Source organism: Sturnus vulgaris, chromosome 9, assembly GCF_052056855.1.
Source record: "Sturnus vulgaris isolate bStuVul1 chromosome 9, bStuVul1.hap1, whole genome shotgun sequence".
Lineage (NCBI taxonomy): Eukaryota > Metazoa > Chordata > Aves > Passeriformes > Sturnidae > Sturnus > Sturnus vulgaris.
Window position 1 is genome coordinate 12,485,046 of NC_142251.1, and position 24,202 is coordinate 12,509,247.

The 24,202-nt window shown below is 39.8% G+C and overlaps 1 long non-coding RNA gene across 1 annotated transcript in view; it reads left to right on the forward strand.

Annotated features, from left to right (window-relative positions):
* Positions 1 to 228: 228 nt before the first annotated feature.
* The window catches only part of LOC148222812 (uncharacterized), a 98,123-nt gene continuing 74,149 nt past the window's right edge, over positions 229 to 24,202 (forward strand). Inside the window, exon 1 of the long non-coding RNA XR_015805260.1 lies at positions 229 to 296. This is a non-coding gene — a long non-coding RNA (uncharacterized LOC148222812). The remainder of the gene's footprint in view (positions 297 to 24,202) is intronic.

Genomic DNA, 24,202 nt, shown 5'->3' on the forward strand with positions numbered 1-24,202 from the left:
TCTGTGGTTTTCTTTTCATTCTGAAGGGCTCTAGAGTCACATCAAAGCCATAACAAATTACTGTAATTTGCTATAATTGAGCAGGACTTCTGTATATTCAGTGGGCAAATAGTTGGCATGATTGAGATGCTGCTGCTCTCTAAGAGAGCACGAGCTCTGGGCTGAAACCTGGCATGCGAGTTCATCAGCAGTTTCAGCTGATGGGGTGATGGGTGGGAGGGGGGATCTTTTGTCTGGCTGAAGTGAGAGGTGCATGCAAGGGGGCTGCAGAGGGGAGCACCCACCCCTTCCCACAGGTGAGTCTGGATCTGCCGGGAGGCTCTGTCCTGCCTCAGCCACATATCCTGTCCTTGTTTCTGTGTGTCTCATTTTCCATTCTGGTCACAGAAGTCAAGAGTCGTGGAGTTGCTCTTTCTCCATTTTGGCTGTGATTGTTTCTGCTTCATCTTGGGTGCAGCTGAGGCTTTTACTGTGCCTGCTTGTGCTGCTCAGGTGCTTTCAGGGCTGTTTTGCTGGAGCCTGAGCTGGGATGTGTGATGGGCTCCTAACCATGGGTGTGAGCACCTGCACGCCACACCCCAGTGACACAGAATGGAGCGTGGAAAAATCAACCAGCTAAAAACTTCTAATGAGCCGGGAAACTGTGACACAAAAGAACAGAAGCAGTTTGCCGAAAATGAAAAGTGAAAGTAGAGTTTTCTTTTCCATCCTATAGTCTCTGTGCAGGCTTTTTTTTTTTGTTGCAGATGAGCTGCATTTCTGTAGAAAAATCCAATTTTCAGCCCTTCTTTAATCAGAATGTCACAACACAATCTAATTTCCCAGTTGCTGATGATTTTTCTTTCTTTCAGTTCACATCAAAGTCTTTAACAGATTTTTTTTTTTTCTCCATAAGCAAAAATTCTCACTGGCAATTCCTGAAGAAATGGTTCTCTTATACTGACATGTAAATTATCCTTAGCTATCTGCTTTAAAGCTCAGTATTTCTTGCTGAGAAATATTCTAATGTTTTCCGCTTTGAGACTTGTAGAGATTGCCCTGTGAAGAAGTGAATTTCATGTTATTTCTTTATTGTGCTCGTCAGTGAAAGTATCAAGACTGAAATAGCTGAACCAGAAGTGTCCAGGCACTTTCCTTAGCGTTCCCCTGTAAATTTTGAATTCTTAAGCAAGTCTTGGAATTGTTGCACACATCCTAGTGCTAAGCTAAGAAAGAAGGGTATTTAGTGTGTTCTAGTGTTTTCAACCCCACTCAAGTCCAAAGAATTTGTGACGTACCATTTAGATATTTTGCTATCTTATTAAAATAAAACAAACAAAAAAACAAAGAAAAAAGAAAAAGAAGTTAACTCAGTCAAATAACCTGGGCAGACCTTTTTTCCATGTATGTGGAAAGGGGAAAAAGTAGAACATCCAAATGTCTGCTTGAAAATGCTGGAGGAGGCGAGGAATTTATGTATATAAAGCGTGTGCTATCATGTGTCTTGAAAAGCTCACTTGACCATTTTAAGTAACACTTGAGTAACTAGTCAAGAAAATATTTTCCAGCTGTTATTTCTGTCTCTTCAAAATGTTATTTCTAGCAATATTATTCAACAATTCTGTTGTATGCTGTGAAAACCTCTCATGTTCTGCTTCTGCAACTTTTCATTTTACCATTTTTGCTTTTTCTAGGGAATCAGAAAATAATGTAGGTAGGAAGAGACCTCAGGAAGTTGCTTAATCCAAACCATCAGTCTAAGTAGGTCTAACTTTAGATCCTGTTGCTTAGAGCCTTGCACAGTCAATTTCTGATTATCCTCAAGGACAGAAATTGTAACGTCACTGTAAAATGCTCTTTGATTTGTGTGGTGCAGAGCTTGGGCTGAATGTACTTTAGGAGAAAAAACAGTTTAACACTCAACATTCAGGTGGTTACCAAAGCTGGGGTTTCTGTGATGAATCCATCAAGTGATGTTTTCCCATAAGGAAACAAAAAGTACTAAATAATTTAATCACTAATAACTATCTCATCAGTATTGCTGCTGTGTAGTCCACTAACACCAGATTATTCTGAAAAGCCAGTTTTGGTGTACATCTCAGTAAAACTGTGTTTTATTTCATGTTTGCCTTTTGGGGACTTTGGTTTCAATGGGATATCACTGTAATTTTGAAGAACATTTTAATATGTCTGTCTTTACTTATAGAAATGAACCTCAAAAATAAGGTTAAGTGGATGAAATAGTAGGACACTGCCCTATAATACTGTAAGATTAAAGCACTAGGATGTGCTTTTAATCTTTATTTTTGGTAGAATGTATACTGGTTGTGCACATCTGGAAAGATCTCAATGCAGTTATCTACTCAGGGCTTATTCCTACTTGCTACGTTTACACATCTGAAATTTTTTAAACACCCATTTTAGCTCTATAAATACTAGTGTACTAGATGTATATAGGAGGTTTGATTTATTAAATCTATTTCTGCTAAGATACTGTAAATTTCCATTAATATATAGAGTTCTCCTAAACTATGATAATATATATTTTATAGAAAAACTAAGGCAAATGATAAGACATTGGAAATGTTGTTTTCGTTCTTCTATGCTGTCATAAAGCAAGAGATGGCAAAACTACTTCAGACACAGAATCTAATTTAAAAAAGTTAATAATATATGTTTGGTGATATCTTTATTCTTTCAAAATCACAGCATATATCTGAGATAATGTTTCAAAGGTAAAACAGAAAAATTACTTTCTCATGTCTGTTTTGGAATTTGTTGTTTTCAGATGCTCTTTTTAGCAGTGGACAGGGTTCTATGGAAACAAACTTATTTCTTAACATTTTTCCTCCTGGGAGAGCTTTGCATCATCAGGGTACCAGTGAGAGGTGGGACTGAGCATCTAATATCAGAAAACACATTCAATTCTACTGTGACCTGTAGTGTGGGAAATGCGTAGTCATGTTGCTTTCCCAATATCTCTGTCCTGTTGGCTCCCTCCCAAACCAGATTTAGGAAGAGCAGACTCATCTGGAAATGTACTTTTTCACGTTCTTGTTTTTGCCAAATTTTCAATTAAAAGTGTTCAGCAAGCCAAGAAACCTGCCTCCCTTTTCCACTCCCCCCTCTTTTTCTTAATATTTATGATGTTTTTGCTATTTGCAATATTTTTGTACTTATATAGCCTCACTTTATGCATGCATATAAATATTTGAGAATATTTTCCATGTAAAGGCTTGATAGGAATAGTTCATAATTTTTAGAGAACAGAGGGAGATGCCAAAGCTCCTCTAATGGGACAGCTATGGAGTTTATGCAAGAATGAGATTCCAGTCCTGAAGAGCAGAGCAGGCCTTTCATTGTAGATGTCTTCCACTCCATATGAACAAACTACCATATGGAATGTATAAATTTGTCTTATTAGGAATCTGTCTTTTAGGAGAAGGGATTTGACATTAATAAGTGTCAAACCCTCAACATCCATAGTGAATGATACTCTTGTCACTCATGAGCTTATTTTTCTCTTCTTCTTCCCCCATAATTTTTTGAGCCTTCCTAGGAAAATTGGAAAGCTTCCTGGAGGTAACTGAGTTTCATAGTGCTGTTAAGAGCTCTGCTTTAAAACCCAGAGCCTGTAATAACTGCCTCAGTAACAGCCCAGGACTGGTGACTTTCACTGTTAAATGAGAGAAGAAAAATGGATTTTTCACACACAAAAGAAAGCTGCATAAGTTAGACCCTATCTGGTGAAAGACTCAATTTGATCACTGAAAAGCTATTCAGGTATTCTCTGTTCATTTACTTGTTAGTTTTTGAGGTAGAATTAAGTCATTTGAGCCATTGTGCTTCTTGTAGGAACCAAAGCATTTCCAAAGAAAAGGACCTGAATGCGAATCTGACCTATGGCCCTTCTTAAAGTGTTTAAATGAGAAAAAAGAAACCATGAACCTCTCTGTCATCTTGGAAAATGTTTAGAACTGAGATGTACTCACGAAGTCCTTTCCCTCTGCACCTTGAGGAGAAAGGGTGAATGGGCTCTTTGTGTTATCTCTGAGTGAGAATCCAATAATATTTAATAAAGTGGTAAAATGTATACTGAGCAGGGAGGAGGGATGATTTTTCTACCACGTGTGATGTGAGACACGTTGGTTAACATCAGGGAACTTGTCACAAAAAGTACAACTAGAAAAATGAAGTTAAAAAGGAAAATGAGCTTTCTGGGACTGGCATTGTAACACTCACTGGTAATGCACAAAGGAAAAGTATTGCCTAAAACGTCCTATGCAAGTGAGGAATTGAAGCTCTTCTTGAACAGTCTTCCAAAAGATGGCTTATGTTAGGGCAAAATAAATGGCTTTGACAAAATTTCAACTTACTGTTTTATGTAAAAATAATTAAAGAAGGGAATAAAACTAATACCATCCACCCAGAATTAGACAAAGTTTCATTGTAGAGAAAATAAGACTTTATTCTATAGATTAAACCTGTGAATTGCCCATGTAGCCAGATGAAAGACACATATAGAATATTTGGGTTTAATAATTCTATTTTTAAGTTACTATATATTTCCACTAATGCACGCAGTTCTCCTAAACAAAGATGTGATGATATATCTTTTATAAGAGAACTAAGGTGAATGAGAACACATTAGAAGTGTTGATGTGCTACTTTCACTAGAGAATCCACATATCCTTGAGGAGGTGAGGAGGAACTGGATCCAGTGATGCCTGAAGTTCTAGCTTTTATATTTTTCAGATTCTGTACTGCATGGGTGTGTGACTCTGAACTTCATATAGTGTTAGCAAGTTTTCTTCACAGTTTGGTTAGACAAAACAATCCTTTTCCAGCCTGAGAACCAAGGGCACTGTTACAGCTTCAGGCCCAAAAAGTATAAACAGCAAATTGAGGAGAGCAGTCTGGGAGGATGGGACTTCATAACCCGAAGCTGTAATTGGACAATTAACCCCAATATGAAAATGGACCAAAACTTATAAAAGGGTGAAAACGTGTGACACACTGCCCATCTTGGTGTAACCTCGGCTCTTGTACTGCCCAAGGTGTGTCCTTTGAAGGCATTTTAATAAATACCTACTGTGTTCCTTTAACACTGTCTGGCCTCTGTTCCAGGTAGCCTCTCAAGGCATCACAAAGCTACAGTCTAGCTAGACTAGCCTTTATAAAAAGGATTGCTATTGAAGTTTGGGAAGCCAAGGAAGGAATCTATGGAATTAGCATTTAGTGATATAAATGGAAGGACTGAGAAGATACTTTCAGAACTTAACAGTGTTCTGAAGTTCTTTATTCCATGAGATATCTTGAAAGCATGTTTTTGAAAGCAGTGATTAAACAGATGTAATGATGATCCTTCTTCAGCAGCTGTTTAGATGTGAGGAATGCTACAGCATAACTCAAAAAGTGAGCCAGGAACAGAGGCATGCACTTCTCCAAATATTGACCCCAAAACATTTCACTTTAAGCTCTGGTCTTAAGCTATAAGGAGTCTAGAAGTGGAAATAGCATCTGTGTATTTCAAACTATTGGATTTTCAAAGTACTTTTTTGTTTCTCTGGCACAATTATGTAATATTTCTGAACAAGCAAGAAGATTCCTTTTTGTAGAGAAGTCATACAGTACAGTGCTGTACACAGCAAAGTAAATCATGGCAGTACTGGGGTTTCCACTAAGCTTTCCAAATACAACTCACAATATTATATCCTTTATTATTATAATAATTATTATTATTGCTAGTAGTAGTATGCTGTGACTTTCTGATACCTTGTTGAAGTTCAGTTTCTTTCAGTCTTCTTGACTATAAATCTATTGGACAGAACAAAAAGCAGTCTGAGACTGACCCTCATGTTTGGCAAGGGGAATAATATGCAGATACAGATAGGTCTCAGGCACCTCCCACAGCTAGATCAAACAGATAACACTAGAAATGACTTTCATCATGGCTCAGCCTCACTCTTAGCCACACCAATTCAGAGTACCCAAGGAGACAATGTGAGCCCACTTTTCTTCATGTCTGAAATGGGACTGGTTTGTCTTTACTTCTCAGTACCGGAAACCGAATTTCATGGTGATGTGCAGGGGTGGTTCCCTCAATTGCAATGAGGAAATACTTTAGCATGTCCTAAAGTGCTATGATGTGATGGAGTAGAGTGTGTTGTCCTTGGACTCTGAGCTCTACAAAGTTTTACTCTTGTTTTTCTTGAAGTTCTTGTCAAAGGAGATTGCCCAAGATTTGGTTCAATCCAACATTCACAAAAAATGATGCCTTTTCTCTAATCACTGTTAGACAGGCAGCTAAATAGGTTAATGTGAGAACGCTGGGAGAAGAGAGTCTGGATAGAGAGTAAGGACATTTATTGCAATTTAGGAAGGATAACTTTGAAATATTGAAACCAGAGTTCCCTGTCTCCCATATTTGATCTACATTAGAGGCCTATTTCAATCTCAAATGTGTTTCAGAGATCTATTAAAATGATGTTCCAGGAACTGAAGACAAAATCTTCAGCATATAAATGGAGAGTTGTTTTTTTTTTCCTGTAACTGCCAGCCTAGCAAATTAATTTTTGGCCCTGGAAGCCAAATAATGTTCTTTATTTCTATTTCATTACCAGTTGTAAGTGGTTAGCAGGTCAAATTATGCCCCCACAAAAGTGTGTAACCTTTTCTGATGTTCAGGTAGCATCAAAGTAAGAGCAAAACTGGGCTGTTACCAGGCAGCACCTCTGATAGCACTGCAGAATAATAGATACACTGCAGGAGCAAAAAGCTGGTACTCAGTGGAAGAGGAAATGGTCTTAGGGCTACAGTGAAGTTGTAGGGCTATATTTTTTAAAGAAAAGATTAGGGAAATAACTGATAAGTATGATACTGCAGGAATATGGAAAAAAAAAATCACTATTTTCTCATAGAGAGATGTATGTATCTCCAAGATTTTACTTTTTGCCCTTCACATGTCATGAGGGAACACTTGGTGCATGTTCCTGCACACTTTTAATGTTAATATGTGATAGTCAAAGGCTCCTGGCTGCAGCTCAAAAGGATGGCAGTCTCAAAAGGATATTTCTTCCATAGGGTGCTCTGTACCCTTCCCTTTCTACCATGACACGTTTCCCTCTGCCCTCCCCTGAGAACCCTTTTCTGGGGCTTAGTGGAGCAAGTTGTTTCAACAAGTACCCAAATCTGTCCCCAGTTTTGTTCAAAACCCTCAGATCTAAGTGCCCCAGCAGTGCCTAAGCTCTGCTTGCCTGTACTCCAGGTGCTGAAGAGGCTCTCATGGCCCTTGCACAGAGTGTAAATTGTGTAACTATTACAGCCAGCTGCTTCCCACAGCTGTGCCAGCTGCAGGGGCACAGCAGGGAGCTGCTGCTGGCTTATTTGTTCCCAGCATCAAGAAGGATTTCTGTGATGGATGTTGCTGGAACAAATGTAATTGTTCATTTCCGTGGACACAAGCTACAAAAGACCATAATACAGCACCAGACTATGAGGATGTTTATATAAATATGCACACACATGTATGTGAGTATGGATTTTATTCAGAGAAGTGAATATGGGAATAACAGTGCAAATAATTTTTAAGGACAATCCCCAAATAGCCAGTTATTCTACATGATCTGACCTTAAATTGTTCACAAATAAGTATTATTTCCAACTGGCTGGTTGAACAAGTAAAATTTTGAGGATGTGGATTTTTAAAAGGCAGACTGTAGTTTTAACATGTTCCAGTGTTTTTGAAAAGCTGTGATACTTTTTTGCAAGAAAGCAGAATGATCACAGCAGAACAAAGTAATAGTAATTGATATTATATAATATTTTGACAGGCTGATCTTCACTGAAGACTCAGTCGAGCTGTTCAGTTTTCATTCTGATTTTCACCAACTTATGCTGATTTCTTATATCAATTATATCAATTTTTGGGGCATTACTCTTGATTAGTACTAAGGAGAGATAGTGCATTAAGAATAGTTGATTAGTCAAAAAGTCTTTTCATTTAGTGTTGATCAAAGATGAGATTGTACTACACTGTAGCGTGGTACTCTGGTGCAAGGTGTGCACTCAGGGTGTTCTCCAGCCTCTTTCCTCTCAGATTCAGCTTTGTGCTGTGGTGTGGAGAGTGAGTCTCTGTTGACAGATATTATTCTCTCAATAGAAGAACTGTGATGAAAACATCACCATTAAGGGAAATGGTCTGCAAAATTTGGCATCTGCAATATGATACAATGTCTTGTATCATTCAAGGCATCAGGAAAAGGAATTAGTTTCAGCAGTTTCAATGAAGTCTTCTGTCAGTATTAGACAATAATTTTGGATAACTCATGGCCTTGTCTCGGGAGCAAAAGAGAGCTGTGGGAGCTGGGATGCTGAAAACTGTTAGCCATGACAGGCAGAGGCTGTCTTGGAAATTTCTGGATTTTTTTTTCAAATTAGGGTTCCTGGGAATGGAAAATCTTCTACACATCAATTTCTTTCGGGAGGAAGAAAGAATTAACGGCTCTTAAAGCTGCTTCACCTCTTTCTCCACCTGTCCCATGTGGGTTACCAGACTCAGTGTGGCCATTTCTGCCCAGCTGCTTCACAGCCTCTTGGTCCTTCATGTGTTACTGTGCAAGGGCTCCTCTTGCTGCTCACACCTAAAGCTTTTTTTTTTCCCCTGTGATATCTGTTTTCAAGGTTACATAAATTCTATCACCAAAGAGTTTGCTTAGCAGTTAGTTCTAGAGAAATCAGATGGAGAGCAGTATTAAAAGTATTGTTTTACATATCCATATCTGCAAATGGCATAAAGCCCAGAGAACTCACAGCAATGAAAATTTCAACTTTCTCAAGTGGACCACCCTCAAGAGGGTGCAGGAAGAGAAAGTGGGGAGACAACTTTAAAGAAAAAGGAATTTAGAGAGGAGAAATAGAATGGTGCATGGTGTACAGAAAAAGGAGGATTTCAGGGGAAAGTGAGAATGTGTCATTAATAAATTTTCTTTGCATTAGTGAATGATCCCAGTTCAGATCTGGGTCCAGACATATTTTGCTGACATTGTAATGAACCAATGAAGCACAGCTTTTGTGGGGATTTGTTGATTTTTTTTGCTTTGGATCTCTTCCCCTCCAAGGTTTACATTCAGGGTGACCTAAAAGCTCAAACTCAGCCTCTGACAGGAAGACATGAAGCCAGGTTACTGATTGTAAGCATATGAGGATGCTGAGTGTGCTCTAAGTTCATGTAAACACACAGCTTGATTCATTGTGACTTACAAATCCATGGAAGAGCTTCAAGAACTCTTTAAAAAGAAAAGAAAGAAAGAAAATGCAAAAACCAAGGCTGATTTTCAGATTTGCCATGAAATCAAGGAAAATTTCTTTTAGACCTAGATTTCCTAGGAGACTTGCTCTTTATAGATAATTTTATAGATCATCCTGTGCTTAGGACTGTAGAAGCCTCCTACTGATGTGGGTGTGAACTAATAATGCTGAGAGAAATAGGCAACTTTAAGTTTGAATTTAGTACTGGCAGAGTTCAGCAGGCCCAGTAGCAGATCAACAGAGCCAGGAGAGCACTACAGGGGAGGATGCTTCCCTCTTTCTTCCATCCTTTGCTGGATAGTCACTAACTCAAGAGAATAACTCAAGAGACAATTTACTCTGGTCTAATATATGCACGTTTAATGCTGGTGCTTTTCTTGGTATTACAAACTCTTCTACAGGTCAGAAATTTAAGAGCTGATATGCCATGAAAACATCATAACTTGGTTCCTCAAAGCTGTATGAGTAATTTTTTTCCTTAGGGAAAGAGGGAATTAGATTTCATTCCTTATAGAGAACTCCTTATTTGCATTACTGGCATCAGTCAACATCCTCAGCAGTCTGAAAGGGATGTAAAAGTACACTGATTGCATTAAATGATAACTGTGCTGTTTAGCTATAGCTGGTTTTGGCAGGTTATCTATGTACAAAGAATTATTTCTGGTTTTACAGATCTAAAAATTATTACTCTTTAATGGAATACAGTGTTTTCCTTTGGTATGCAAGTTACATGTTGGGGTGATTATCAAGAAATAATAGTTTCAGTGTGTCTTCAATACTTCTGCTAAGTTTTCTGGAATTGCTGAAGGATGCATTTCTCATCTTTTAAACAACTGCTGTTTTCTTATATCTCACATAAGCTTTTCACTGTACTGAATGATTTATGATAAGCAATCAGCCATGCAGATGTTTATAACAAATATACTGGTAAAGATAACCATTACTGGCTGAATTATCTATGTTTTAGCTGCAGGTACAGATCAGAGATAAGTTACAGACTGAAATTGGAGAGGGTGAACCTGGTAGGTTTGGCATCCCCAAAATGTTACCACTCAAGTCCATTTCTAGAAAGGATGGAACAACCTGCAGTTTCTTTTCTTGCCATGTGAAACAGAGAAGTCCTAAAGATTGTCCCCTGTGTAGAATTAGAAAAAAAAAAATTCTCTAGTGAAATTTATAATGGTTTCTTTCTTTTTTTTTTTTTTTTTTTTTTCAAATGTCCTTGCTGTCAGCATTTTGGAGCACTGGTTACCCACGGGAAATAGACACACCTGGCTAATATGTGGAGCATAAATTGTTGCTGCTCTTTTGTTCAAGAGACACGTTTGAAGTGTGATTGGTACTCTGTCCTATTCTGGGATGTCCCTGTGCTTTACCAAATCAGCATCACATCATCCTGAAATAATGCCAGTTCACCTGGGCTGAGACAGGGCTGTCCTTCATCCTGCTGGCACTCCTTGTTGTAGCATTTTACAATTTTGAACACTTTCAGTCAGGAAACTAGTAGGTTTCTAGGCAGGAGGCTATATATTTAATTCCTTGGCCTGCTTTGAATCATCTTGATCTAACTTTTCAGGAAGTTCTCTTATGGAAATTCCCCAATTCTAGGCCAGCAGAAACCTTAAAAAGAGCTATCCCTGAGCCCTATCAATACAGCTGGAGGCTGCAGAGGGTCCCATCGAAGCCAGAGACTGAAAGAAACAATTTCGTTTCCTTGTTTGACATCACTGTGCCTGATCATGTGGCTTTTGGGGACAGAACACAGGAAATGAAACAATGCCAGGTCAAATATGCCTGCAGAAGCAATACCAAGAATCCTCGGGAAAACAATGACAAGCAAGAGATGCAAAACCTCACGATGGGAGAGCAAGGAGGAGCCCTGCTTACCCAGCATCTGAGCTGGTGGCAGCCAGCCCTTGTGCTGGGGAGAGGACTCCTGTCTCCCAGCTCAGGGGTGTGCAGTAGCTGCACTGAGAGCTGTGAGGAGCCACAGCCTGAGCTTGTGCCTGTGCTGGGACTGGGCTGTTGGGACAGCACAGCCACAAACTTGGCCCCAGAGCCTGTGAATTAATCTGACACATTCAGGAATTTTGCTTTGTTTTCTGCTAACAGAAGGTAGCAGGGAGAAATAGATTATATGTATACATAAATAAAGTGAAACTAGAATATTGCAAGCTATGCATCATGAATAAGGCAAGGATATTGTATACCAGAGCACAGACAATATACCATGAGAGCCATCTTGTGGTCAGAGAAAGTTTATTCTCTGTGAGCACAGGGGAAAAAAAATGCTCCCAGAAATTTATGTACCTGAAGATACTGTCAGCAACACTGTAATTCTTAGAACCACGGAATGGTTTGGGTTGGAAGGGACCTTAAAGGTCACCTGGCTCCAACCTCCCTGCCATGGAAAGGGACACCTTCCACTAGATCAGATTCCTCAAAGCCCCATCCAACCTGGCCTCAAACAGGGATAGGGCATCCAGAGCTTCTCTGGGCAAATAATTTCAGTGCCCCATCACCCTCACAGTAATGAATTTCTTTCTAATCTCTAAACCTACTCTTTCAGTTCAAAGTCATCCCCTTTGTTCCATCACTACAAGCCCTTGTGGAAAGTCCCTTTCCAGCTCTCTCGTGTCCCCTTTGTGAACTGGAAACTGATGTTAAGGTCTCTTCAGTGCCTTCTTTTCTCCATACTGAACCCCAACTCTCTGAGTTCCTAGGAGAGGTGTTCCAGCCCTCTGAGCATCTCTGTGGGCTCCTCTGGGCTCACTCCAGCAGGTCCCTGTCCTTGTGCTGGCCCCAGAGCTGTGCAGTGCTCTGGGTGAGGTCTCACAAGGGTTTTTCCTTGATGAATATTTTATGCCTATTTGCTTTGGAAATTTCTTTCATCCTCTATATTGTATAAAAGCTTTTTGAAATCCTTGGATTAAATACCATCATAGTGCTAGAGTTAAGAATGCTGTTATTTATTGTCAAATAATAGTTCAAAAAAAGAATCAACATTCTTTTCATGATTAGCATGTGATGAACCCACTCTGTGTGAGACAGAGTTCTCAGCTGCACCCTCTTTGCTTCTCTATCCCTGTGCTCTTGATCACAGACTAAAAATGCTGAATTGAAGGAAGACTGGGCATTGAAATTAAATGTATTATCCAACACAGACATGGAAAGTTGAATAAGATCTTCTCTGTATTAACTGATCTACTCAGAAGTACTCAACTTCCTTTTTTTTTTTGTGTGCTTCCCAGTGAATCCAGATGCCTCCCAAAGAACCCCGGAACTTTTCTTTACTGCTTTCCTAATGGGAACCGTCTGCCAATGGTGCTGGGCAGGCACAGCTTTGCTTAGTTTATGGGATCATGATCCATGGTCGATTAACCAGGCTTTTTGGTTCTAGAAGAGGTGTGTTTACAAAAAGCCAGCCCCACCATCTGGTACCATTGGCTGTAGGTCTGCTGTAGATCACTCACAGTGAACAAATATTTTTCTCATTTGTCAGTCAGCCTTTGTCCACACACAACTGACTTTTCTAATACCATTAAGTGTTCCTTATTGTACTGTTTTACTGCTACTTATGGATTATTTAATTCTTTTAATGGCTCTGCAATGGTTCATTTACTTTCTAAAATTATTCTTTAAAGTGCTTGTGCAGATGGGGATAGACAAGGTTGATTCTTCCTGCAAGGAGCTGTTGATGGATTCAGAGATGCTGGCTGCTGAGCACTGCTGTAAATATTCACTATCTCAGCTCTGCAGGCTTAGCCTCTTTGTAGGGTGTTTGGGAATATCTGACAGTACAGAGTATAAAAGCAGAACAGTGGAGAGCTGCCTTCAGCTTCCAAATGAAAACGACTGATTATAAAACCCGTATTTTAATGGCATTGTCTCTCCCAGGAACATTTGAAAGTTAATCCAGCAAAGTCCCAAACAGATTTTATGGATCAGGCACATCCGTGGGTTGTAGAGGCACGTGTCCCTCACTGTGTACCAGTTCCCAGAGTCCCAGCTCAGGTTTCACAGCTCTCTGCCCATCCCCTCAGCAGTGCTCCCACTGCCTGCCCTGGAGACACCAGGAGCCAGCCCAGGAGAGACCTCACCTGGGAGGAGCTTCCATCAACAGCAGCTTTTCAGTAAAGGCTCAGCTGGCCTTGATGTTCTGAGCATGGTGTGATAACACAGCCTGGCTCCTGGACACCTGCTCAGAGGAACAACCATCACCTTTCCAGCAGGGAAATGAGAGCAGTACGGCTAAGAATGGCACAGTGTCCCCTGGGGGGATGGATGTCCCTTCTCCCTTTCCAGCTCTTTCTGTGCAGGGTGCAGCTCTGGTGCTTTGGCAGTTCCCTCTGCTGCAGGCTCTTGGTTGGAATCACAGCAGAGCCCTGGGTGTGCTCTGCATCAGCTGGGAAAGGAGGAACAGACCCCAGCAGCCGAGTGTGCTCATGGGCAAAGAAATCCCTGACACAGCAGAGGGGTTGTGAGCTGAGTGAGTGTGGTATTTAAATGTATTTAGGGATTTTTATTTTTTAGGAAAGCAGATTTCTTGCATTTACCTGTCAGATTACACAAGTATAGAATACTTATTAGCGATATTGTGATTTTTCTTGTGATGCTGAATCGCTGAGGGTCTCAGAGATGGAGAACAAACAGAGCCACCTAGAAAATGAACTGACGGGATGCATGCATTTAATTTGTGTGCAAAGCACACTTTCTTATGTTCTTGAATGGTCTGGTAAGGAATAAAAATAATAAAGAAAAGGAATCCTTAAGAAATTCAGATTAGAATTGGTTCAAATAAATGAGATTTTTCTTCAGATGAAAGCACAAATATTGAGATAGATATGCATATATGCAAAGTTGATTGATTTCTTTCTTTACTCCTGTAACAACCAAGATCCTTCAATTGCAAGACACCTGGATCCAAGCTTGTTTGGGACTCTGTCAGCACAGGCATATGTGAGGACATGAGGGGGCATTTTGACACATTTCTGCAGCTTTTGGAGGGGTAAAGGTACTTGACTCCAAGGCAAATTTGCACAACTTGATTTCAGGACTCTTTTACATCTAGTTAAGTTTTCCTCAGAAGATGGAGAAACCTGATATCCATTTTCTGAGGGAACCTATGCAGAGGAATGAGGAATCAATGACCCTGCTTAGGGCAGCAGCCACATCTGACATTCTTTGGGAATAGGGGGTGCTTCTTATGAATGGACTGTGCTGCTGGGTTCTGTGTGTCTTGGTCAGGAGAGTCAAGGCAAGAGTCTGAGTCCCCTTTCTGATCACAGCAACAGGATTATTAATTCCCTTCTGCTTTTTCATTGCACTGGAAGGGTGGCAGAATGCAAGTGCTTCTCCCACGTGCTCATTTCTGAGAGCATTTGTAGTAAGTGGTGAGCACACAGAATTACAGCTCGGTGGTGGGTGAGAAAGCTGCTCGCTGCAATCAAAGTGAGACAGACTCTTGACAGCAGACTTTGGTGCTTGCACAGAAGAACAGAATAAATGAGAAATGTCAGGAATTATTCTGACAGCATGCCCAAAGCTTTGGGTGAATCTTGCCAGACCTCAGACCAGATGTTTAACCTTCCCATCTTCTTATGACATTGTCACTTGTTAAGAAAATGTCCCCATATAAAGAAAATCTGTAAAGTCCCATCTGGGACTGTGCTGAGACATTTCAGTGTGTTTGGTCTGTTCTTTGGAGACACTGTAATTGCATTTCCTTCCTCCTTGTAGGGAATAATTGCCTCTTTGCAAAAAAATACAGTCAAACATCTCTCTACTACTATATACTACACCCCTAATGAAAGCCTCAGAATATTTTCATATCAATAGTAATGAACAATGAGCATGGGCTTGTTCCTTAGTATTACAATGTTAGCAAAGAGAGGAAAAATTAGCACAGTCTGACTCATGAATGGGGCGTCTTCAAATTAATTGCTGAAATCTGGTTAATACTCATTGATATTTTTGATTGTGCCACAGCTGGCTCATATTTTACATAAGGATATTTTCCAGAAAGGGTTAGTGCAACTGATTATTATTAATAGTTACTTTTACAAAAGCAGACCATAATGTTATTTATTACAAATAACATACAGGCATGCAAATCAGTGTTAGCAGTGTATATCTGTACCTAGTATTTTATATTGATTTACTTTTACTTCTCAGGAACTCAAGAGTATTCATGTGTAAAACATGCTCTTGATATTTTAATTAATTAGCTTATCTAAACCAGTAATGGAAAGTGGAACCCACAGCTTTGGTGCTGTTTGGTTTATTATTATCCTGCTACCTTTTTGGCAAACAATGCACAAATTTCATGCTGTAATAACTCCCCTTGGATTAGCTAAGGAGCAGAAGGAAAGGAAAAGAGAAAGGATAGAGAATGAGTGCTATGTTTGCAACTTGTGTTCACTTTTTTGTCCCCTGTGACAGTATAGGCTTGATGTAATATTTAAATACAAGCAAAGTAAAGTTATTGATACAATTTCTTTCTTGTGCCGTGATCTATTTAGGCTGAATTCTGTTGACAGCTGAGTAACACTGTTACCTGCCAGTATGATTACAGCAGTGTCCGCCTTCATTCTCAAATCCAATTTGCATTTAATAAAATGAAAGATGAAAGCAACCTGGCTGAAAGTGCATCATCAGCACCAACTTGCTGAATAATGGATTTGAAAGACTGGAAAGAAGTCACCAAACTAGTTACAACGTTGGAGTGAATCTAGGTCAGAGAAACTTCAGCATGACTTATTGCAAGCCCATGACATAAATCATCCAGGAGAGGCCAGAGAAGACCAGCTTCTGAGCTTATTTATTGTAGGAAAGATTGGCATTAATGAGCTGGAGGTGCAGAACGCTTCCATCTGGGATCAAAACACCGGCATGTCCTTCAAGGGAATGGTGGCTATCCAGAAAACACTGCAGAAGGACCCTGTGCTGCAACCGCGGGAGGGTTTCCTGCTGTCTGCGGGGTCACCCCGAGGTGACAACACCCATTTGTCCCCCTGGGGAGCTCGCAGGGGGCTGGGGTGGCTGAGCTGTGACCGCAGGGCTGCCCTGGCTGGGTCAGCCAGCCTGGCTGGGCTGGATGCTGCAGCTGCTGCTGCTTTCACAGCTTGGCTGCTCTGGGCTCAGCTGGAATCACCTATTCTGGCATTTCCCAGGTGCTGTGGTGGCTGTGAGGGTGGCTGGGGGAAACCTGTGGCAGTGTTACAGGTTGTGGTGAACCAAAAACCAGTCCTTTGTGAAAGCCAGCCCTTTCTCCTACTGTGGTTCGTTGTTTTGGGCACAGGCAGAAAAATTGTTTCAGCTTTTTTTTAGGTTCATGGGGGTTGAATTATTGCTGTTTGCTGCCTTCGAGCAGAGAGGGTTGAAAGTTTGTGGGCTTGGGACTAGCCTTGATTAAGGCCTTTTTTCTCCTCTGGGGTATAAATATTTAGTGCTCAGTTGGACAGGGATGTTTTCCAGTGCAGTTCTGTTTTCAGCATGGTTTCCATTTTAGCTTCCATTTCTAAATCACAAAATTTTGCACTAAATGGTTCGGGATGCAAAAGAATGGCAGTAGGTGAATTGTGGGAGATTGGATATCATGACAATATACATATGTTATTTTCTTTCCTTTATCTGATTTACTTGTAAGGCCTGTTACCTAACTGTTATTTTCCTGGCTGGATTTCCTGTTTTATGTTCTTGTGCCAACGTATTTATTTCTCTTTTGTCTGCACCAGTACTTGCAAGTGTCTTAATTTTGTTTTTTCTTGACATGTCCTGTGATGCTTTATTTCGTAAAAAAGTACACCTGGCAGGGAAGCCTTGTTCAGCCCATCAGTTCTCAATAGTGTTTATAGAATAAAAAGAACTTCCTGATGTTTCTGAAGGCGTAAATGTGTTCAGCCACACCTAACATTCACAATTGTAAGTTATTTTAGTGTTTTTTTTTTTTTTAGGAAATGGTAATTATACAACAGTAATTTCTTTCACGTTTTACTATCACATGTCTTGCAAGGCATGGAGGAAACCCTTTGGTTTCAAAAATGTATGTATCTTAAAAGGGCTGTGACTTTGGTTATTACTACTGGCACAGACTCTATAATGCTTGTCATTTTAATAAGATTTTAAAAATTAAGCTGTATAGAACATGCTTCTGAAGCAAGGAAAGAGGACTTGAATTTACCTAACCAGTGAAGATGGGCAGAAAAACTACAAAAATCTTACTGGGGGAGCTGAGGTAACTGGAACCAGGATGTCAAAACTTTCAAGGGCCTGACAGCTATCAGCAGGAACTTAAGTGAGGGGAAGCTTTTGTTCAGTAGAGCTGATGAACAGCTCACTGATGCTAATAGGACACTTTTCATGTAGTTCGAGTTTTTGGACTTTGAATCAGGTCTAACATTCTCATTGAAAGTGTGATATTGCAATCCTTCTGTTGTCATAAGAATGACACCTTCTTCAGAGGAGATTATTTTCTTTTGGAAAGGGAGGGAGCCATGAAGGAAATAATTGATAGTCTTAAATCCTGTACTTTGGAAATTCAGGTTCTCTTTATAATCCTCACAGAATGAGAAAAATTACTAGCAACTGCACAATACTTACAGCAGACCTGATAATGGAGTAATTATTTTACAATTCTTTATTGCAAAGATGAGCATTTAATTCTCTCTATACACAGCTTTGCAATAAAGGTAATAATTTCTACCAGAACATGTATGATTAAACGAGCAACTCGGTATAGAGTTGTCAATCTCGAATGTTCGGGTAGCAAGGAAAGAACAAGGACACCTTGTCTGTGATTATTGTTATTGGGGTGGGGGTGGACAGAAAGATCTTACGAACATTGTCTCAACTCACCTTAGGTGTATCCTTTAGATCCACAAAAGAGAATGGGGGATAAAGGGAATAAAGAAGATAAAATGACTGCCTGCTTGCTGCTGAACAAACCAGTCCCTAGGAAAAATGAAGTAGAAGCATAAGATGGGGGAAATGCATGATCTGTGCATGAATAGAATAATATGGAAGTAGAGAGAAAAAAATTAGTACAACTTAAAGTTTAAGAGAATAGCATTATCTAAAATTACAGTGCCTTGAAGGCAATAAGCATATTTTAATATCTTTTCCCCCCATTTTTAATCTGTGAGATTTTTTTTTAATTAGTACGAATTGGAAAAGTGAAATTCTAATTAATTTTTTTTAATATGCGGGAAATGCTATTGCTCTTTCTAATGGTACATATGTGTAGATTAGTAACTTAAAAAAAGATTTTATTTTTTGCTTAAACTGATAGTTGTATTAATGGCTCATAATCTATTAATAAGAATGTAACTTTCATGTACTTTGGTTAAAAGACGTTCCAAAGCAGAAAAAAAGCATTAGAGATGTGCAGTACAATCCTCAGTGTACTGGCAAAATACATGAATGGGCACAGTGGAAGCAAAAGCAAATTTTTAGGAACAAGAATTTGAACTTCACAATTTATATCAATGATATGTCTCTGGAGGGCTGTGGGTCGCAGCAGCAGGAACTTCTTTGTCTGCTCAAACTACAGACCTGGGAACACTTGGAAGGTGACCACTGCAGTGCTTCAGGGCAAGCAGCATTTGTGTGCCCAGCACTGCACCCACCACCACACCACAGAAGAGAAAGGAGAGAAAGGAAGCTGATTTCTCATCCCTTAGATTTTACATTGTGTGGCACAGATTCTGATGAGCTTTTGCCTGTATGTTGTGTAAGCAGTGGAACTATCTGCAATGTTTCAGTCTGGTGATGTCCTGTGGCATTGATTCCTTGAATTCCACAGACTGCGTTTGCATGAATTTTTGGCTTCTAACTTTCCTGTTATTTCTCACTTTGAGCATTAGTTTGGGAAGAAAAAGGAGTGTGATCTCTGTTTTCTGAGCACTGCTGCAGCAATTGTTGTTTTATGGAACAGAGCACCTGCAGAGGACAAGGCCAAGAATGTATTTGTTGGTGAGCACAAAACTGTAGCAAAACACCAGAGGCTGTGAGCACTTTGAATTTACCCCATTGTTGATCTGTTATCCGTGTGCTGTCCTCTTTGCTGGGAGAGATGAGGTCTCAGTGGATGGGGATCTCCATTCTCCTGAGGGTCTCTCGACTTGGTGTTAGTACTTTGCTACCTGTGTTTACCCAGCTACTTGACTTGTGGGGTGTCAATGAACAAGTTAAGGGACTCTCTGTTCTGTACATATTGAATAAGAAGATATTTCTTAGTATCAGGTGTTCTTTTGAAAGGTTTTCTTATACGACCTGAGAACATTTGCTATGGTGCAAGTTTTATTATAAAATGACTGTGCAGACAATACTGATCTCTATTTAAAAGCTATGCAATTGCATTAGGCTGGACTGGGCTGTATGTAAATACATTGCCAGCCAGATACCCAACTGGTGAGCCAGGTTAATGAACCTTTGTTTGCAACTGGTAACAGTGAAAGCCATCTCATTTTGGCATCCAGCTATTCATTCTGTTATTTTCGGCCCCTTTGAACTGCTGGTGTTTCCATTTCTGTATTGAAACTTACAGACCACAGAGAAGTCCAGGATAGAGCCCAGCCCTTGCTGACTCACTCCTGCTTATCAAAAGGTATGGATAAATGCTATAGAGCTGTGGATTTGAGGTTTAAGGAAATCTAAGCCTCCACAATGGAAAAAGTACCCTGTAACAAAAGTATTAACCCCAAATTGTTTCAGAGTCCAAAGCTGCAGATTGAGAATGTTCACCCTTAGATGTGTACATTTTTTTCAACACAAAGAAGAAAGAAAGCAAGTGGTATCCAGAGGAACTCCACAACCCTCTTTTTAATGGAGACTGCAAGATATGTGTGAGAGGAGAGGCAAGGGAGTCTCAGCAAACCTGATGTCTTTAAAAACAAAATGGGTGAGCCAATCTATATAGATATTATATAGATGTGGAAAGGGTTGCATTTAAATTTCATACTGGTTAAGTGCTATTATAAATACACAAGAAGGGGCTATGCACCCTTGACTTCCATTAGTTCAGAATCTGCTTGCATGTTTTAGTGTGTATATATGCATAGAATTGGTGATTGAGTCCTTAACATTACTGCTAGACATTTTCAGCCATCTCAGCTTTTCTACATCCCATTGTCTGATCAGCTAAAACCTTAGTGAAAATCCCATCCTTTCTCCAGTGATAGTTTTAAGAAGTGTTGGGACATAATGAAACCGACATCTCCCAGTTTGTACAGGGTGGATGAAGTCACTTCTTTAGAAGCAAATATTGCATGGAGAAATATGGTTTTTCCAAAGAAATAGCCCTTATAAGAAACATTTTCAAGAAACCCACAATAAAGCCTATCAGTGAATAGCTGAACCCAGTGCTTGTATTTATGAAATCATGCTTTATTTGTGAGAACCACAGTGATGAGTTTCAGGCAGAGAGCAGGCACAAAACTCCATGGGGAACACCAGTGGCTGTGTAACCCCAACCCTGTCTCTCCATCTGTAGGCTAGGGGACATGCAAGTGACAGTAACACAAGAAATTAAAACATTCCCTTGACATCAGAGACAATAATTCAGTGGTTTTTTTACAGATGAAAACACAGACACTTGCTTGCCACAGTGACAAAAATAATTTCAGAACAACAAGTGTTAGGGAGCACTCCGTGGGCTATGATGAGCTACAGGTTTATTGCTTTTTATATCTTTTGTATCATTTTTATTTTGCCTGGATTTAGGTTATTTAGAGAATCTTGGAAATATTCTTTTAAATTATCTGGGAATGAGAGGAGATAATGTTGTATGTATTTGATACAAAATTTAAGCATCCTGCCACATGAAGTTTTATTTTTTAGCATACAGGTAGATGCACTCAAAGAGACTTTTTGATAATACAGAATAAGAGATGTGAAAACAGCCTGACCCATCAGTCAGGATTTAGCAATCTGGGCTATGCATACCTGGCCAAAAAAGGACAATAACCTTGTTTGTGGGATGTTTTCTCGTCTGGCTGAACAGCAAAGATTTATTCTGGCAAAGCTGCCAGTATGAAAAAGAGGGCAAAGGGCAAAAGCAATGTGTGATAGAAAAATAATTCAAACAAGAAAACCAACAGCTGGTTTGAGTTGGGTCAACCCATATTCTAGTTTTTGACACCCATGCACAAAGAGGAAAATGCAAATTGGCTAGAAAAATGCGCAGGTAAAATTGATGTGCTCCCTAAGGGATGCAGTTTGCTGAAATTCCAGAATTCAAGAGGTTTTTGCAGTCCATAAGAATGTCAGTACAACAGTCTGCTGTATGATCAGTCTTTATAGAAACTGCTTAAAATATGTCTATAAAAAGTTTATAAATAATGCAAAATATTAGTGAGGACATAGATATGATTTTACTCATTCAGGACTGACTAGTCTAGCAGTTTTTGATGCTTTTTTTATGCTTAATATATACAGAAAAAGTAATTCCAAAGATTATAAAGTCCTTGAGACTATTTAAAGATTTGTCTTGTGTTTCTTGTCCTTTATCTTAAAAATGGAGATAAAACCAGTTTCTTTTACTCACTTGCCTTGTTTGTTCCCAGTCTGGGCCTTGAATTTCAAGAACCATAATTTCTGTTCAGGCATCTCTCTGACCTCAGTAGCCCTGACCTCGGTCTGGTGTTTCCAAGCACTGTAGCTAAAACTATAACAATATTAATGTTACCAGTAATAGGCATCTCATTTGGGAATAGGTCTGTAAATATTTTTTTTTCACTTTCCCGTTCAAGAGAAAAGAAGTATTTCTGAATTACTGGAATGTAATTTTTTATCTCTTCTTAATAAGAACAGTGTCCATGGTTACCTCACTGCTGCCAGTCAAGCCAAGTGTTTTTATCAAGGTCCGACAGTTAGCAGTCATACATAATAAAACTGATGGTGTTTATAGATGTTTTATTAGTCAAAATTATATTCCAGCTGAAAGGTTTGCTAAAGATGAAATGGATTTTCATTTTACATTAAGCAGGAAAGAGTGCAAAGTAAAAATATCCTATTAGAGACAATGCACTGTATGCAGGTTTATAAATCTGGCCCTCATTTTGGAAACAAGTCTCTAATCTTGCTGTGCAAGCAACACATGCTGCACAATAATATCACAACCATAACATCAGGTTTTAAAAACGGCACGTTCAGTGTGCCAGACCTCCTTGGAAATTATCTAAATCTTGTGGAATGTGAGTCAAAGGTAGGTTAGTCTTAAAATCCTCTGTTTACCCACTTCGAATGTTGCAGTGCCCTGTCTCGTGGCCAGTGTCTGACATGGACACAAATTGCACGGCAGGTAGTCCTTGCAGCAGCTGCTCCTGACTGTGGTTGGGAAGTGGCTTCTCTTGGAAACTAGCTAAAGGAGATCCATGTTCTCTTAGGAGGTCATTTAGTTGTCTTTGATACTTGAATTTTAGGTTTTTCCCCATTCCTAAGAAGTCCAAGTGCCCTCCTGAAACTGGAGGCTACTTCTCTAAGGACATATAATGTGTTTTATGCTTCCAGTCCAGGCATGGAACTCTTGGTTGTCCTGATATCCCAGAGGATCAGTAGGGCTCAAGGGTGGGATTCTTGGAAGCTGGTGTGCTCAGAACTACTTCAGTAGGCTGGGGGGAAATGTCCTTTACCCCAGACAGGCACTTTGGGTGGGAGGCAGAAATCTTTGTACACCACAAGAAATGAAAACAGCGCCTCTTGCATCCTCCCTGATCTTGTAGTGCTGACCTGGAAATGCAACTGTCCAAAAAATCTCATCCCTATTGTAAAGAGGGTAAGATGTGTTAGAAAAAGACAAGGGCAGATAAATTATAACATATTACTCCTTTTCAAATCATCTTTACTCTAAAATCCTCGAGGATATTTATTCTAAAATCCTTTAGGTTATTAATTCCTGGATAGGGGATTTTCAATATAGCTTTCTTTTTACTGCAACCTAATTAAATATTACTTGAAACAGGGAGTATGATGCCCCAATTAAATGGATGACTGCTGTAATCATAGAACATTTTTGAAATGAAATGGAAAGGTTTCCTGTTCCAGGTGCAGGCAGTACCATGGATACCAAGTATGTGTACTGTTCCAAAGATGAATGCATAAGGATAGTGAAGCTGCAGTAGTTACATTAATGTTACTATTCCACATAACTTCTCTCTGACCCAGGGAATACAATAGCTTGTACTCCGGTGAGAGAGAAGAAAGAATATCTGCACTGTACCATGGAGGGGCAGTGCAGAGACATTCAAGCTGCTGCAGAACTGAAATAATATAATTGCACTAACACATTGCAAATAAGGCTTGCCAAGAGGACTGGCATCATTATCTAACCTAGTGATTATGGAGCTTGGCCAAGAGTGATGTATTCCTGGTCCCAGTCTCACTGTTCTTGATTATTTTTGGCCTGTATTTGTTTTATAATCCAGATGCCATCTGATGTCAGGTATTTGAACATCCCAGGGAGCAGAAACTGAGTCCCAAGTCTCTTCTACTCAAATCCAGGTTTGTCCTTCTTTGCAGACTCTGCATTTTCCCCCAGGAAGTAGAAGCCATCGTTTCAGCCCTTCTCAGCAGGGAAAAGCCTGGAATTCAGGTCTACCACTTCCTGAGCAAATACTCTATTCGGGTATTATGCAAGAGGCCATGTCTGTGAATAAAAACTTGGCATACATTAAGATTGCTCAAAGCATACCAAATAAATCAGGCACTTCAGGAGGGACAACTAGTTTGTAAATCCCAAGCAGCCTTTGTTGACAGAGAAGTGCTTAGATTGTCAGCTCAGCTTGGATTTTTCAGAAATCTAGTGCAAAATCCCTTTGTGTCTTCAGTTTTCATTACCCCCTGAGCTGTGAGGTGGAGTATTCGTGTTTGGCATTCAGGATGAGGTGCTTTGCCTGTCCTGTGCACCTATAGCAGC